Source organism: Bos indicus, chromosome 27 (genome assembly GCF_029378745.1).
Source record: "Bos indicus isolate NIAB-ARS_2022 breed Sahiwal x Tharparkar chromosome 27, NIAB-ARS_B.indTharparkar_mat_pri_1.0, whole genome shotgun sequence".
Classification (NCBI taxonomy): Eukaryota; Metazoa; Chordata; class Mammalia; order Artiodactyla; family Bovidae; genus Bos; species Bos indicus.
In genome coordinates, this window is record NC_091786.1 from 14,511,058 (window position 1) to 14,525,750 (window position 14,693).

The following is a 14,693-nucleotide window of genomic DNA, read 5'->3' on the forward strand; positions in this document are numbered from 1 at the left end:
CTTCAAAGCCGAGAACATGCAGCACTTCTGGAACAAGAAGGTCACGGCAGCGGTGGCCGAGACGTTCTTCCTGGGCTGGATCGACGAGCAGGTTCTGCTGATCCAGGGCAAGGAGGAGCATCTGGAGGCGCTGCGCGAGGGCTGGTCGCGCCGGGCGCTGCGGCCGCCCTCGGGCTTCCACATCCGCTGCCTCGGTGAGTCCGGCCGCCGGGCGCCCCGTCCCGTCCCGCCGGGTCGCGTCCGGTGCCGTAGCGCCGGGGACCTCTCCCCGCCCTGCCGGAGCCGGCGCGCAGGCCGGGTTCCCCCGGGCGCCCGCGTCTCTCTCCACCCCCGCGCCGCGCCGGGGGAGGGGCCGGCGGCCTGGGCGCGCGCGGGACGGGGGAGCTTCCTGGCACCGAAACCCCGGGAGCAGTACCTCTGCGCGCACGGCGCTCCTGGCCGGCCGGCGGGAGCCTCCCTGGCGGCACCTGCGGGGCGGTGCCTGGGGCCGACCAGGTGGGCGGCGGCGCGGGAGGCTCGGCGGGTCCTCGGCCGCTCCGGGGCTGCCGGGTTTCCGCTTCTGCGCTCGGCTCTGGCCGCGGGCGAGCGTGCAGACGAGGGAGAGGTGGAGACAGACGGCGCCCAGGTAGCTTCGAGCGGCAGCGGGCTTAGCCGCGGGAGACGGCGGCTAGGTGCGCGGGCGCCCCCGGGTGCATCCTGTCCGGGGACCGGGACCCGGCCCCTCCGCGCCACCCCCGGCTGCCTCTGCCCGGGGCGGCGCGTCCCTCCCGGGGTGGGTTGACTTTTAAGCGCCGGTGTTTCTGTGCACGACTGAGCTGTGTAGATTTCGTTGCCGCCCGTACATCTTTCAAGTCATTTTGTGAGTTTGAAGGTAGGAAGAGACACGAGGACCAGAGAAAAAAGTCTGATCCTCAACAAAAGAGAAAGCAGTGTCCGGGAAGAGCCTGCAAGGTGCTGTTCACTGCTGCATTTCCAGCGCGTCTCGATCTGCTGTTTGTTTCTTAAATTGCCTTACTTTTTCTCAACCCAGTCTGCATCTATTTTAGACTATACTTTTTATTTTTGTACTTTAGGCTCGGTGGCTCAAAACGGATATAGTAAATAGTAATATTTTGTGAAACGGTTTCGGGAAAGAAACCATTCTTCTAGTCCCAAGGTTTAGAAATTCTTTCGTGACATTTTGGGAGGAGGTCAAAAGTTCAAACGCTAAAAGACGGTAAAGCCGCCTTTTTCGTTAGCCAGGGTTGCTACGCTACCTTCTGCTGAAAGCAGACCTTTTTACCTGCTAACGTGCCTTCCTCTACGTATGGCAATTTTATAGCATTTTTTTTTGTTTGTTTTGTTGTGTTTTGTCAATTTTCGAATAGCAGAGATCTTTACAAAACTTTCTTTAAATCCAGTAGACAAAAAACTAGTAAAGCTTGCCTCTTGTGTGTTTTACAACGTGTGTTGAAATTTCGAAAGGTGCCTTCGCTTTCTTTTTTGACGTTAGCAAAAACCTCAATGGAGTCCCTGTAATTAAGCTGCCTTAGTAAAGGGCCAAGATTAATGTCTCCGAGATTTCATCTGCTCTCCTACTGTAGAACTGCAACACACTAGGAGGTAAGAATGTATGTAGTCATTTTTAGGCACTGCAGAGATTGCATTTCAATAGTTTTTAACCTTGACTTCATACTTATTCTTTACTTTCTATTTTGGAAAATTTCAAACAATATGCAAAACTAGTACAGTAGTTCTCTCCCTCTCCCCTTCTTTGCCAGGATATTTCAAGACCTTGAGTAGATGCCTGCAACCCCAGATGGACCTATATGTTAATACTGTTTTTTCCTATACCTTCATACCTATGATAAAATTTAATTTTAAAATTTCTTACAGTAAGAGAATATCTGAATTGCTAGCATCATTCTCTTCTGCTTTGGGGCCATTGTTAAGTAAAGTAATGGTTACATGGACACAAACACTGCAATACCACCACTGTTGAAGTGATGTTGGGCAGGGCGACTGCTAAGTGGCTAATGGGCAGGCAGGTGACCTATGCATTGTGGATTCGCTGGGCAAAGGGATGATTTACATCCCAGGATAGGGTGGGATGGGGGAGTGAGTTCATGAAGCTACTCAGAATGATGCCCAATGTAAAACGTATGAATTGCTTGTTTCTGGAATTTTCCATTTAATATTTTTGGATCTCAGTGGACTCCAGGTAACAAACTGCAGAAGCAAAACCTTAAGGGTTTTGCTTATAATAAAAAATGCTATATTGAACTCCTATGAACCCATTATCCAGCTTCAGAACTTACCAGTATATGACCAATCTCATTGCATCTTTAAATCTCTCCTACTGTTCAAAATCCCAGCTATTATAATAATACCGTTTGATTTGTAAATATTTCGGTTGTTCGTATTATTTTTCATTTTAGCAGAATTGGTGAGCTTATGGGAATTGGTGATTTGTCATATCAAGCAAATAGAACTATTTTGGCATTTTAAGGGTTTACAGATTGCTGTAGTTCATTGACTGTGGCCTGTTGCCTCAGTATCTTGAACTGTCTCAAGCTGACTGGCAGCTGGCAGGTAGAGTAGCTGCACTGGCTCAGCCCTTACCTCAGTAGCACGATGGCCAGCACGCAGAGCACCTCCTGAAACCCACAGCAGACCAAGGAGCATGGGTGATGTCTTCTGGGATCCAGGTGGTTAGCTTTTGTGAACTGCTTGGGGATTCAGTAACGATGGTAAAATACTGAATTGTTTGTGATGGTTCACCTCCTGTAAAACTTCTCTCAGGGAACCTCCGTGTCAGCTGCAAGGCTTCCTAATTTTTTGGTGGAAGATCTTTTATTGAGCTTTGAAACTCCAAAGTCCAGAAGCCCCTGATAACTGGCTCACAACCTTTTACTCTGAGGCACAGTATATGTGTGGACAGGTTCATGCACTCAAAAATACAAGAAACAAAACCTCAGCCACAGACGTGTACTCAGAGGGAACCTAGCTCTAAATCTGGAAGGAGTGAGTGCCAGTCTCATAGGCACTCCGTCTAATTTATATGCAAAAGCAGGAGTTGATCATTATCTGTGAGATTTTATTATTAGTAATGCATTTCTTGCAGGATAACTTTCAACGGATCCCTCAGACTGACTACCTATATTATCAGGTGCTTTTATGTGGTTTTGTGATTTTCCTTGATTATTTCGTGGGTATGAGACAGCCACAAAACTAGACAGAGATGAGCCTTCTGGAGGGCATCATATTTCCTCTTGTTGAACTTGAATTAACTTCATCAGTCACAAGTAGTCCTCTTAAATAACTGGTAGGCAAATGCCAGTTTGCATTTTATTCTACTTATGGTTAATAATTATTCACAAAGTTTGGTTGTTTTCCAGGTAGTCTCTGAGAGCTCATCTCTAGGTCGTGGTAATAAAATTGTCCTGTTAGATCCTCTCAGTGATGAAAGGGGAAGATTGCCTTTGTTCCATCTCAGAGTAACCTTCTCCTCGTGGGGTGTGTATGTGCGCGCGCGCACGTGCGCACAAATGCATTAACCCCATGGACAAGAGGTCTGCCCAGGCCCTCTTTTTTGGCTGCGGCCCAGCGTTGGTGAGGCAAGCCTACACTTTCACTGCAGGATTGAAAACAATCTTGTCTTGCCTTGTAACTTGAAACATGCGTCTTGAAGTTGCCAGCAATTCCAGATTACTTTTGGCTGTAATTCCAAAAGTATGTGGTTCTAATCACACACTTTTCAGGTCCGGGTTCAACAAGGGGGAGATGACTATGGATTCAATAAGAAGCAAGGAATTAAGGAACTCAAAGGAAAAGTAGTTTTGATTTGGGAGATTCAAACCCACTGCTTAGAAATGACCTACTTTGGACATGGAGGGAATAAAAATTCAGACTTTTGATTTCTGGGGCCCTCCAAAGGGAAGTATGGGTAGGAAACTAACAATGTTTTAAAGTTGTGCTGTGTACTTTGATTTAACACTCAGTTGGACGCGTGACATGTTCACTGAGTGCCTGCTAGCGCCCGGCTCTATGTCCTTCTGGAGGTTATAAAGACTGATGAAGCCTGCCATCTTTGTAGAGATGCTGACTCTGGAACTGGGCATGTGCGGAGGCCTCTGAGCTCAGGGAGTGAGGAGCAGTTACTTCTTCCTGGTGGCCTGGGAGAGGGGTTCCCAGAGAAGAGGCTTGCCCTGAGCCTGGTGCAGGGCTTCCTTCAGATCAGGACAGCTCTCCCACCTGGGCAGGAGCATAAGTGGTCACGGGACGGAGGAATCCCAGACGTGTTTGGCTGGCTGGGGAGTAGGGGGACAGCGGTATGATCAGACAGCAGAAAGTGGGGCTTGGGCCAGAGGTGCCAACTGAGAAGCCCTGGTAGCTTCTGAGCAGGGAGAGGGAATGACGGGGTTTGATCTTTGGTATCCTGAGAATTCTGGGGCAGGGGAGGGGACTGGGCACAGGTACAGCAGCTATTGAAAGAGCAGTGGGGAGAGGTGGTGGGCGCTGTGAGGGAGTGTTTGTTCTCTCTCAGTTCCTTCCCGTGGTCGGGGTTACTGTGCTTTGGAACATAGCACTGTAGCCTGGTTGAGTCTGGAGGGCCTTCCAGCCTCCCCACAGCCCCAGAGGCCCTTGTGAGGCCCCTGCGGGGAGCCCAGATGTTCCTCCCTCCTGGGGCTTCTGGGGTTTCCCACCTGCCAGCCTGATTCAGATCCGACCATCTCCATAGATGCTCCTAACTTAAGATCTCAGGGACCGTGGCTCAGTGTCTCTGTCCCCTCCAGTGGCTCTTTATACTTAGATATTATATTTTACTTTATATAGTATTATACAGAGTCGTGTCCGATTCTTTGCGACCCTGTGGACTGTAGCCCACCAGGCTCCTTTGTTCATGGGATTCTCCAGGCAAGAATACTGGAGTGGATAGCTATTCCCTTCTCCAGGGGATCTTCCCGACCCAGGGATTGAACTTGAGTCTCCTGCACTGTGGGCGATTCTTTACCATCTGAGCCACCAGGGAAGCTCCATATAAATATATATTTGTATAATTATATAAATATAAATATAGGTATATTACGTTTATACATATTATATAAATTGAATTATATTATACTTTGTGTGTGTGCTCAGTTGCTCAGTCATGTCTGACTCTGTGATCCCATGGACTGTAGCCCACGAAGCTCCTCTGTCCATGGGATTCTTCAGGCAAAAATACTCGAGTGGGCTGCCATTTCCTTCTCCAAGGGATCTTCTTGACCCAGGGACTGAACCCGTGTCTCTTGTCCCTCCTGCATTGGCAGGATAGTTCTTTACCACTGTGCCACCTGAGAAGCCCATATTGTACTTTATCCTTAGCTATTAACTTAGTAAGGACCAAACACGCTTTTTAGGCTTTAAATCAGAACTTATACATTATAAAATTTTTAGCTGTTGTATCGCTGAAATTCACATAATATTATACATCAGCTATAGTTCCATAAAAAAAGAAAATTGTTTAGAACATAAGGGCATCAAGCATTTCTTCTATTCTTTATTGGTTTTTTTCAAAGAGAGTTGCTCTCTTAAAGTGGCTTTTCCGAGTAGTAACTTTTTAAGACAATTGTTTTAAAAGGATACACTTCAAAAGAATTTGTATATATCCCAACCAAAAATTGATTTATTTAAGTCAACTTAAAATTGAATAATATGCCTAGGCTCATGTCTGGGATTGCCAAATGAGTGTTATAAAGCTTTTGGAATTAGAGGCACCCGGTCATTCAACAACTGAAGAACCTCCTCCGATCTCCTAGGATTTGTTCTGGGAATTGAAGTGGAGAATAGGTCAGACATAGCCCTTGTACTTTTGGATATTCCATTCTAAGAGGGCAACAGAAATTTTAAAAATTAAACAAAAAGTAAGAATTTCAAAGTATTTTAAGGGATTTAAAAATTAAGCAGGTGAGGACTTGCCAGGCAGTCCAGTGGTTAAGACTCTGAGCTTCCACTGCCGGGATTTCGGGTTTGATCCATGGTTGGGGAACTAACATCCCAGATGCTGTTAAAAAAAAAAAAAAAGCAGGTGATAGAGAGTGACAGGGAAACATGAGATGATGGCTAACATTTATTGATCATTTACTATTTCATAAATGCTTTATTTCTGTTGGCTATTTAGGTATCATTATTTTACCCGTTTTACTGTTGAAAACACTGAGGAATAAATAGCAGGACAAGTGCTTCTCCCAGGACGCCTAGTTAGTAAGAGAGAGAGCTGGGGTCTGGACCCAGGCAGCGGAAGTTTTGCCTGTTTTTCTTTTTCTTTTTGGTTATACAGATAAGATTCAAGTTCAGGTTGCCGGCCCCCAATACACACACTCTCCTAGCAGTTTAGGGTTCCAGGTACCCAGAGGCCACGGGTTTGCTTGGAGGTGGCTGAGACCACACAGGGAAAAGGGAAACCAGCACCGGTCCAGGATGCTGCGAGAGACCCTCACGATCAAGCTTCCTTTAAGCCAAACTGTTTGGTCCATTGCTTTGTGTGGTTAATGATCTTTCTGCGGGGCTCACTCACAGGAAGGCAGATTCTTCATTTTCTGTCCCAAAGCCACATTCCCCGCCAGGGCTTTGACTGACAGCCCAATAATACCTCTTGTTTTGTGTAGCACTTGACTGATGGATGAGCTGGGGGCCAGTGGTGGAGGAGCAGATGAAAATCAGCTTGAATGCCGGAGGGACAGAAAGGAAAGCCCTTGAGGCTGATGCTTGTTGAGCCAGCCAGAGAATGGAAGGTGTGACCGGAGATGAGGTCAGAGGGGCTGGCCGACGCCAGGTCGTGTGGGGCCTCTTGGTATTTTATTCTGTGGTGACAAGGTTTTGAGCATCCAGTACAGTTAGGGCACTGGGTTGGGGTCTGTAGAATATCCAGAAAAGCGTCAGACAGGGGACCCTCTCTTAGAGAAGCTTACCTCCTGTATTAAAATCTCACTGTCTAGACAGTGAACAAGGATGTATTTCAACTTTTATTGATTTCTAGCTAGTCATAAAGGTATTTTTATGAATTACCTCACTCTGGCTCGAAGAAATTTTCAGTAAAGGTGTGCCAATTTCATCGTAATGAAGTGTTTAGAATGAACTTCAAAGACTCAAGGCCTTGTGATAACTGTTGTAATTTAGATTGTACTGGCATGGGAGGATACGGCTGTGGATATTTTGATATCAGTCTCTCTTGACAAAGAACCGTAATCTCGAACCCTGTCAAGGGTCAGAATTAGTGGTATCTCTTTAAAGAATTTGATAAATGATTTGGGTCAAGAGGTACAGGGAATTTATCAGAGCCTTTGGGGGTGGCAGACCCACCTATCTATGAGAGTCCGCAGGATGGTGGTGGGCACCCTGTGACATGGCCCCCTGGGCTTGAGATATTCTTTTGATATTAATGCAATGAAAGCAGACCTCCCTGCTGTCGATGTGAGTCTTAACGGCTCAACACACACAGTAAAATTCTTCCTCTGCCTCAGTTTCTTGGGAAGGCCCTATATTGGAGTTTTCTATAATGAGAGCCCATCTGTGGATGTAAAATGGCATGTCTCTGAAACAGGGATGTCACCTCCCACTTCCCAATACCAAACACGTGGGGGAGGCTTTAAAGTCCCCCTGTCTGCGTGGATGCCAGCTGTTTAATAGTAAGTCCAAAATAACCTCCTCACAAAGCCACAGGTCCCTGGAGGTCCCAAAAGGCTTACCAGTGTCGCTTAGCTATGGACCCAGACTGGCAGGATTGCACCTTCTGACCACCTGCGATCGCTGTGGCCTCTGTCTTCACGGTGAGGCCGCTGGTGCTCAGAGGACGCGTTGGGATGCTGTGACTGCATCCCCTCTTAGCATCTCCTTCCATGCCTGTCACCCTTCCCCTGACGCTGTGTCAGACGCCCTCCTCCCCATTTCTTCTTCTTTCTCTCCAGGTTTGGGCAACTTTTCCTTTTAAATCTTGCAATCACAGGTGATGTCTTCTCTGCCTTTCTACTTCTAAGGCCACATGCCCCCCGCCCCTAACAGCCCGAGTTTTTTAGAACCTGAAGTTCTCCTTATGTGTCCATTTCCAGGACACCAGAGCTCCATCACCTGCTCTTCTAAAGAACACTGTCTCTGGCGATTCCAGGCTCCTCATTTTCCTTGGAAGTGACCTTCATGAGTCAAGATAGTTTTCTGACACTTTCATGCTGAAAAAGAGGGGAAGAACTTCTATATGTTTAATGTCTCCAAAGGGACACCATCCCAGATGTGATTTTCAAAACAAAATTTTATTTCTTTATAGATGTTCCCAAACCTGCGGCTCTCACCCCTTGAGGCTGTTTTCTGCTCTTGCGCAGGTCCTCTCCGCAGCTTTTTCCTGCCCATCTTACCAAGGCTAGGGGGAGCGTTACAGGATCTAATCTGTGTTCCTGCAGTAGAGGGGTTTTTTCTCTGCTATGTGGAAACATCTGTCCAGTCTGGCTAGTTCGTGTAGCTTCTTTGTTTTTTTTTTTTTTCTTTTCTTCATGTTAGTTATTTTTTCTCTGTTTCTGGACAAAAAAATCAGACACTTTCTGGACTCCTCCAGAGGAGGCCAAAGGATGACACAGTCCAATGAACACTGCTGTCCTTCTGGAAAGAAATTCCAACTCTTTATCTCATCGATTATAATCGTGTTTATGCCACGTGTGTGTGCGTGCACATGCGCGCTCAGCCGTGTCCTACTCTTTGCAACTTCATGGGCTGTAGCCCACCAGGCTCCTCTGTCCATGGGATTTTTTAGGCAAGAATACTGGCATGGGTTATCATTTCCTCCTCCAGGGGATCTTCCCAACCCAGGAATCGAAATCTCATTCTGTTGTTACAGTTCACCCAGATCCTCAAACCGCCTTCCTCCAAGATCTTCTCTTGGCCTCTAGCTTCTGATGGCTGGTCCTTTCCCCCTTGGTTCATTCTGTTTGGGTCTTGATGATATCAGCTTGGGGGAGATTTGGAAAGCCTGCTGACTTTACAGTCAATATACAATCGCAGGATACACAGATGATCCTTTCATTGTTGTTATTATGGGGGACAACTTTGTGACCAGCATACCTTGTCTAGGTTGATCACTCTCCTTTTATCAGAGTCCAGTTATTAGTTTGTAAAAAAAAAAAAACGGCTTTAGGTTATTAGACTGAAGTACTAACATAGAAAAGTGAAAGTGGTTCTTTAGAACCCGTCTCTGAACGCGCCAGATGATGGTGGTTGCTCTCTCATCCTCCTTCCACTCTTTCCTGTATCTTGAACATTTCCTCTTATATCAGTACTAAAGGAGGACCATTCTAGAGGACGGGCTTTATGCTTTTTGCTCCTTCAGTTTATTAAATGTCTACTGAGTCTACTTCAGAGTTGGAGAAGGGGTGAGTAGGGAGGAGGAAAAAGAAGAATGAACGTCTGTTAATATTCACTGTGGGTCAGGCATTGTTCTCACACTTTAATATAGTCTCATGTAACCCTTACTGAGGTTGTGCTAATATTTCCATTCTATAGAAGAGGAAACAGATTCAGAGAATATTTATACGTACATGTTTAACACAAGTCCTTTCTCATCCTTTTCACCTTGAAATTTTTTCCCAAAATTAATACTGGAATATCTCTGCTTTTTGATTGGTATATCGATTGCCACCTTTTGCTTTATCTTTTGTATGCTTTTATTTTAGTGTGTGTTCTATAAGCAGGATATCGAGTTAGACTTTAAACCCAATATGAAATTTGTCTTTTTAGAAATATTGAACCACTAACTGTATTGTAATAACATTTGTTTGCTCTTGCTTGAAACTTTTGTATGTCACATGGAAGGCCCTACAATGTGGGTTTGTTTGTTTTTTTTTTTCACACAAATCATTTATGTTGAAGTAGTGCACTCTTTTTACAAATGAATTAAATACCTTCTTTGGTGCTTTGCTCTTGACCTTGTAACTAAAGCAGTAGCTATAACCAGCAACCTAGTTATTCTGTAGCTTAGGTGAATCCCCAAATCTCTATCATCAACCCTAAGGAAGTGAAGCCAAGAGGGAGATAATCATAGCTGCTCCCATAGCCCCTCCTCAGGGAGGGAGCCAGTATAGACCTGAGTTAGTAAAACAGTCACTTCCTGGCTTAGAAACCCTCTTTGGACAGTGTTGATTTGGACCAGAGGCTGTGGAGGCTGCCCTTGCAGGACCAAGGCTCAGAAGACGGGGAGGATACTTGGGCAGGGCGCCGGTTAGCGTTTGGTCCTGTCCAAACTGGCCATGAGACATTGAGTCCTCACCCAATGGTCCTTGATAATTGGTCCCGTGCTCACGAAAGTTTTGAGCAGGCCCAAATGTCCTGCAAGGGTGGCCTTCATTTATTCTAAGGAGGTTACATCAGTGTCATTTGGTAACTGGACTATTTCCTTTGTTTAGCTTCTTTTTTAAAAAACTTGTCATTTTATACTGTGCAAAGAGTCTTAGATCCAGGATCAAAAGCAGAAGAGTGAGGGATGTTGGATGTTACTGAGTTAAACTGGCTCGCAAGGCAAGCAGCAGGCTCAGGTAATTGTAGAGAGAGATTTTGAGGTGATACAAGAAAGAGTAGAAGCTTCTTATAACAGAGGCGCATCTTTGGTTTGCGGAAGTCCATGCAGACAGAATTAGGTGGAGACTGCTAATGGCGATAATGTAGTGACATGTGACTGATGACTGTGAGGAAAAGGTTTAATTTGATGAACTTTTCCCCTCTTCTTTCAAAAATGAGCACGTTGCATATCTTTTTGACACTGTGAAAGAAACAAGGCTCAGAAAGCCCCAAAGTTTCTTTCCTTTTAAAAAAATTTAAGTACAGTTGATTTACAGTGTTATGTGTTTTCTTAGAATAGTGTAAGTTTCTCTTGTTTTCAAGTAGGTGCCCACTCGTTATAACATGGCTAATACTAAGAAAGCCTGGATTCCATAAAATCCAGCATTATCTAGCTATATTTGTGGTGAAAATGTAAAAGCAAATTTAACCAGCAAATTTACATGCAATTTGAATAAGCGGGATTTTAAATTTCTATGTACTCAAACTGATGATTAGCTGATAAAGTTTTATTGTGTATAATGCCTTTTTAATGAGCCTAAATATTTGAATGACTTTAGATTTAATAAGTATTAAAGTGCCGTGCTGAAATAAGTATTACATTTTTTTAAATTACTTTTTTCTCTCCTCTCCCATTAAAAATTCTGGACATTTATTAGCAGAAGAAGGAAGGATTGGTTAAATGCTAACAGAACATACATTGAATTATTTCTGAAGAGCAGTTTGTTGTGAGTTGGTGAGTTCACATCATTTCAATGACTGTTTGTAAGACGGACTGTAAGAATGTAAATCTGGAGTGGCTGAATCCAAGGGTCAAGTGTATGATCTATTCAACAAATGCTTTTAATTTCAAGGGGAGGGATTTAGAGTATGCACAATTGTTCAAGGAGAGGGAATGTGAGTAATTTTCTCTGAGCCCTGACCCTGTGTACGCAAAAGTTCTAAGGACTTACGCATGCGGACTTGAATGAGTGAATGTGGTCCTTTGTAATATTGCCAACATATTTAATTTTCCAAGTAGGTAGGTCATTGTGTCGACTTTGTCCTCATGCCAGAACCATTATCCAGGCTTTTCAATTAAGATACTGCTTTCTCAAGTCACAAAAGTTGAAAATGACTACCATTTATATGCTCACCTGTTTTAAAATAACTGGCATTTATGTTCTGCTTGCTTGTATTAGCAGCTCCCTTTGAGTGTGTCTTTCCCATTAGTTTGTCATTGCTTTGAGGATGGAGACGATAAACTTCGGTTATGTGTCCTACCTCAGGTCTCTCTGTGATGTGGATTTATGAGTGTAGCGTGAGTGTATTTAGAAGTATAGTTAATGCTAACTGGCTGCTGGCAGTCATTTCTAAACTCCCTTTTGTGAAAATAATTAGACAAGGAGATCATTAAACTGGGGTAGCCCTAGTGTCTTTGGGAGCTTATGTAAGCAAATTGAATCCAGAGTCGACCAGATTTTTCTTGAATCTGAGAAAATGAAACTCAAGAACAACTACTAACAGCTGAGTGAAGTTTCTTACGTAAGCCAAACATTTAAGATACAGCCAAATAAATAATTGCTTTGCTTCCCCTCTTCTTTATAAGCACCTCTGCTGTAGCCCCCCACACTGGGAAGCCCCCTAACCACTTTTCGGTTTTGACAATGCCTGAAAAAGCATAATTTTGGCAAAATATTATAAAATATATAATCTAATGATGATTATAGTTAACAGCCTATGTTAGATTTGTTTGAGTTACAACTCTGCTTTAGAAAATAAGACTTGGGGTACAGATTTTAAAAAATAAGTCAGATGGCATGTTAGTTATATTTCAGTTAAAGAGAAAATAAATTGGATAATTGAGGAAAACCACAGAGAAACTGGCCTCTTCAGCTGTTTGAAAAGCAAGAAGGAAAACTACTATCCCTGAATATTTTTGTTGTCAAGGGAGGGAAAAGAATTTGAGAGGAAAGGGTGTGAAATGAGGTCATAATTGGAAATAATGGACTTTATTGTTAATGGTTCTGGCATGTGACCCAAGCGTGCAGGTTGCCATGTTGGGTCACCTAAGGCAGCAGCCACAATTCGGGACCTGAAATACATTAAAAGTGTTGCTGCAAAGTTACTGTGTTTTAGGAGGACGGAAGAAGATGTCACATTTATTAACAGACAAGTTGTATGTGCATGTCCTGAAAAGAAAACATTGAAAAAGTTGTGTTTGTATTTCTGTATCTATTAGGATGGGGTTTCCCTCGTGGCTCAGCGGTAAAGAATCTGCCTACAATGCGGATGATGTGGGTTGGGTCCCTGGGTTGGGAAGATCCTCTGGAGAAGGGAACGGCAACCTGCTCCAATATTCTTGCCTGGGAAATCCCATGGACAGAGGAGCCTGGTGGGCTGCAGTCCATGGGGTTACAAAGAGTCGGACATGACTTAGTAACTGAACAACAACAAAACAATATATTAGGATACACGAAATTATCAAAACATTTACTTCCATGTCTGGATGCCTGTAGCAGCCTTAGCCGCCAGTGTTCGAGACTTCAACGTCTTTTTTACTTTGCAGGCCTGTCCGAACAATCTTCAGAATTCCTGGGTGAATTTGGGAGATAATAAATAATTTCATGAGGCATTAGTCACGCATGGATTCACAAATGTACATTGTAAAGAATAAAATGCATATTGTATAGTTTTTTGAAAGTAGAGTCATGATGTCATTTAGCCTTAGTCATGAAAACCTTATTTAGAAAATGGTGAAGTTTTTTTCCCTCTGGGAAATTCATTTTTCTCCAGTATACGAGATCGGATGAAAGTAGAACAGGTTATCAGGAATTCAGAAAAGCTGTGAAAGTTGTAATTTGGGTAATCTCTTGGGGGCTTTCCAGGTGCCACCAGTGGTAAAGAACCTGCCTGCAAATGCAGGAGACATAAGGGACGTGGGTTCGATCCCCGGGTTGGGAAGATCCCCTGGAGGAGAACATGAAGAATGACTCCAGTATTCTTGCCTGGAAAAGAAAAATTAGTTTTCATCAAAGAGATTCTCATGAAAACTAGGTTTTTACATCCATCAAAACTCTTTTGGGGAGGGCAAGTGGAGAATTCCAGAGGGTGTCTGTCCACCTCTAAAGCCAGTCCTGAACTGATTGGATTGAAAACTCAGGTCAAGCTATTGAATTTTCATTGTAGCCCTAGCTCACTTTTGCTGTCTGCCGTGATCATTGAAATTTTGCTCCTGGTCTGGGTACCATATATACCTGAAGTAATGAAGGAAGAAAAAAGATCTGTCTTGTCTTCTTAAGGTAGGAGAGCACTCACCACCTCAGCTTTGAAATGTGGTCTGAATTCTTGGAAGTTTGTGAGTTGAGTCAAAGCAAAGAAAACTCTCTGACAATTTTTGGGCCAACTTAGAAAACATTGGCTTCCAAAACTGCTCAGTAACCTAGGAGAAGACCTCGGTCCTTACTGACTCAGTGCTTTAATTGTGTCCAGGAGAGTGTGAAGCACCAGGGAGGTACCATGCTTGGTGACTCTTCGGATGCTGATCACAGGGTTCATCCTGTGATGGGTTCTCACAGGGAAATATACTTGCCAGGTTTGTGAGTAAAAACACATAATACCTGAATTTGGGGAACTCCAGGGAAAAGGCCACCTTCTCTGCATGTATGAACAGCTTTCATTTGGAGCAGTGCATATTTGGTAGAAGAAAATTGATTTTGCATTTTCCCTCATTATTCTGTTTCGGAGGTGGGTTCTCTTTGCGCAGTGAAGAAAATCTGAGAAGTCCAGATTAATTTTATTTCGATAATAAAATGATATTCTGTGTCCGTGATAAACTGCTTAGGCTTATGCCTCTCACTTTCTATTTTATTTTTTTACTGCTTGACCCTATCATTAGAGTCTTACCCATGAGGAGGTTCATTACATAGTACCCTTTCCCTTTCTGCCCTCCATGGAAAGCTTTGGAATGCCCGAGCAGTCCCTGTAGCTTGCTGGGCTGGTGTATGTAAGCCTTTGCCAGGTGATAAGGCTGGGTGTGGTGTCAGAGCTCGGGTTGGGTTAGGGTTCTCATTCCTGCTCTGAATTTAGCAGCTGTGGGGCTCAGACCAGACCCTGTTCTGTTGGAGTAAAAAAATAAAATTCATGAAATAAAAAAT

General features: G+C 44.1%; 1 protein-coding gene across 1 annotated transcript in view; it reads left to right on the forward strand.

Moving 5' to 3' along the window:
* Nucleotides 1-523: 523 nt before the first annotated feature.
* The window catches only part of STOX2 (storkhead box 2), a 196,822-nt gene continuing 182,652 nt past the window's right edge, over nucleotides 524-14,693 (forward strand). The window contains exon 1 of the mRNA XM_070781706.1: nucleotides 524-625. The gene's annotated coding sequence lies outside the window, so the exon portion shown is untranslated. The remainder of the gene's footprint in view (nucleotides 626-14,693) is intronic.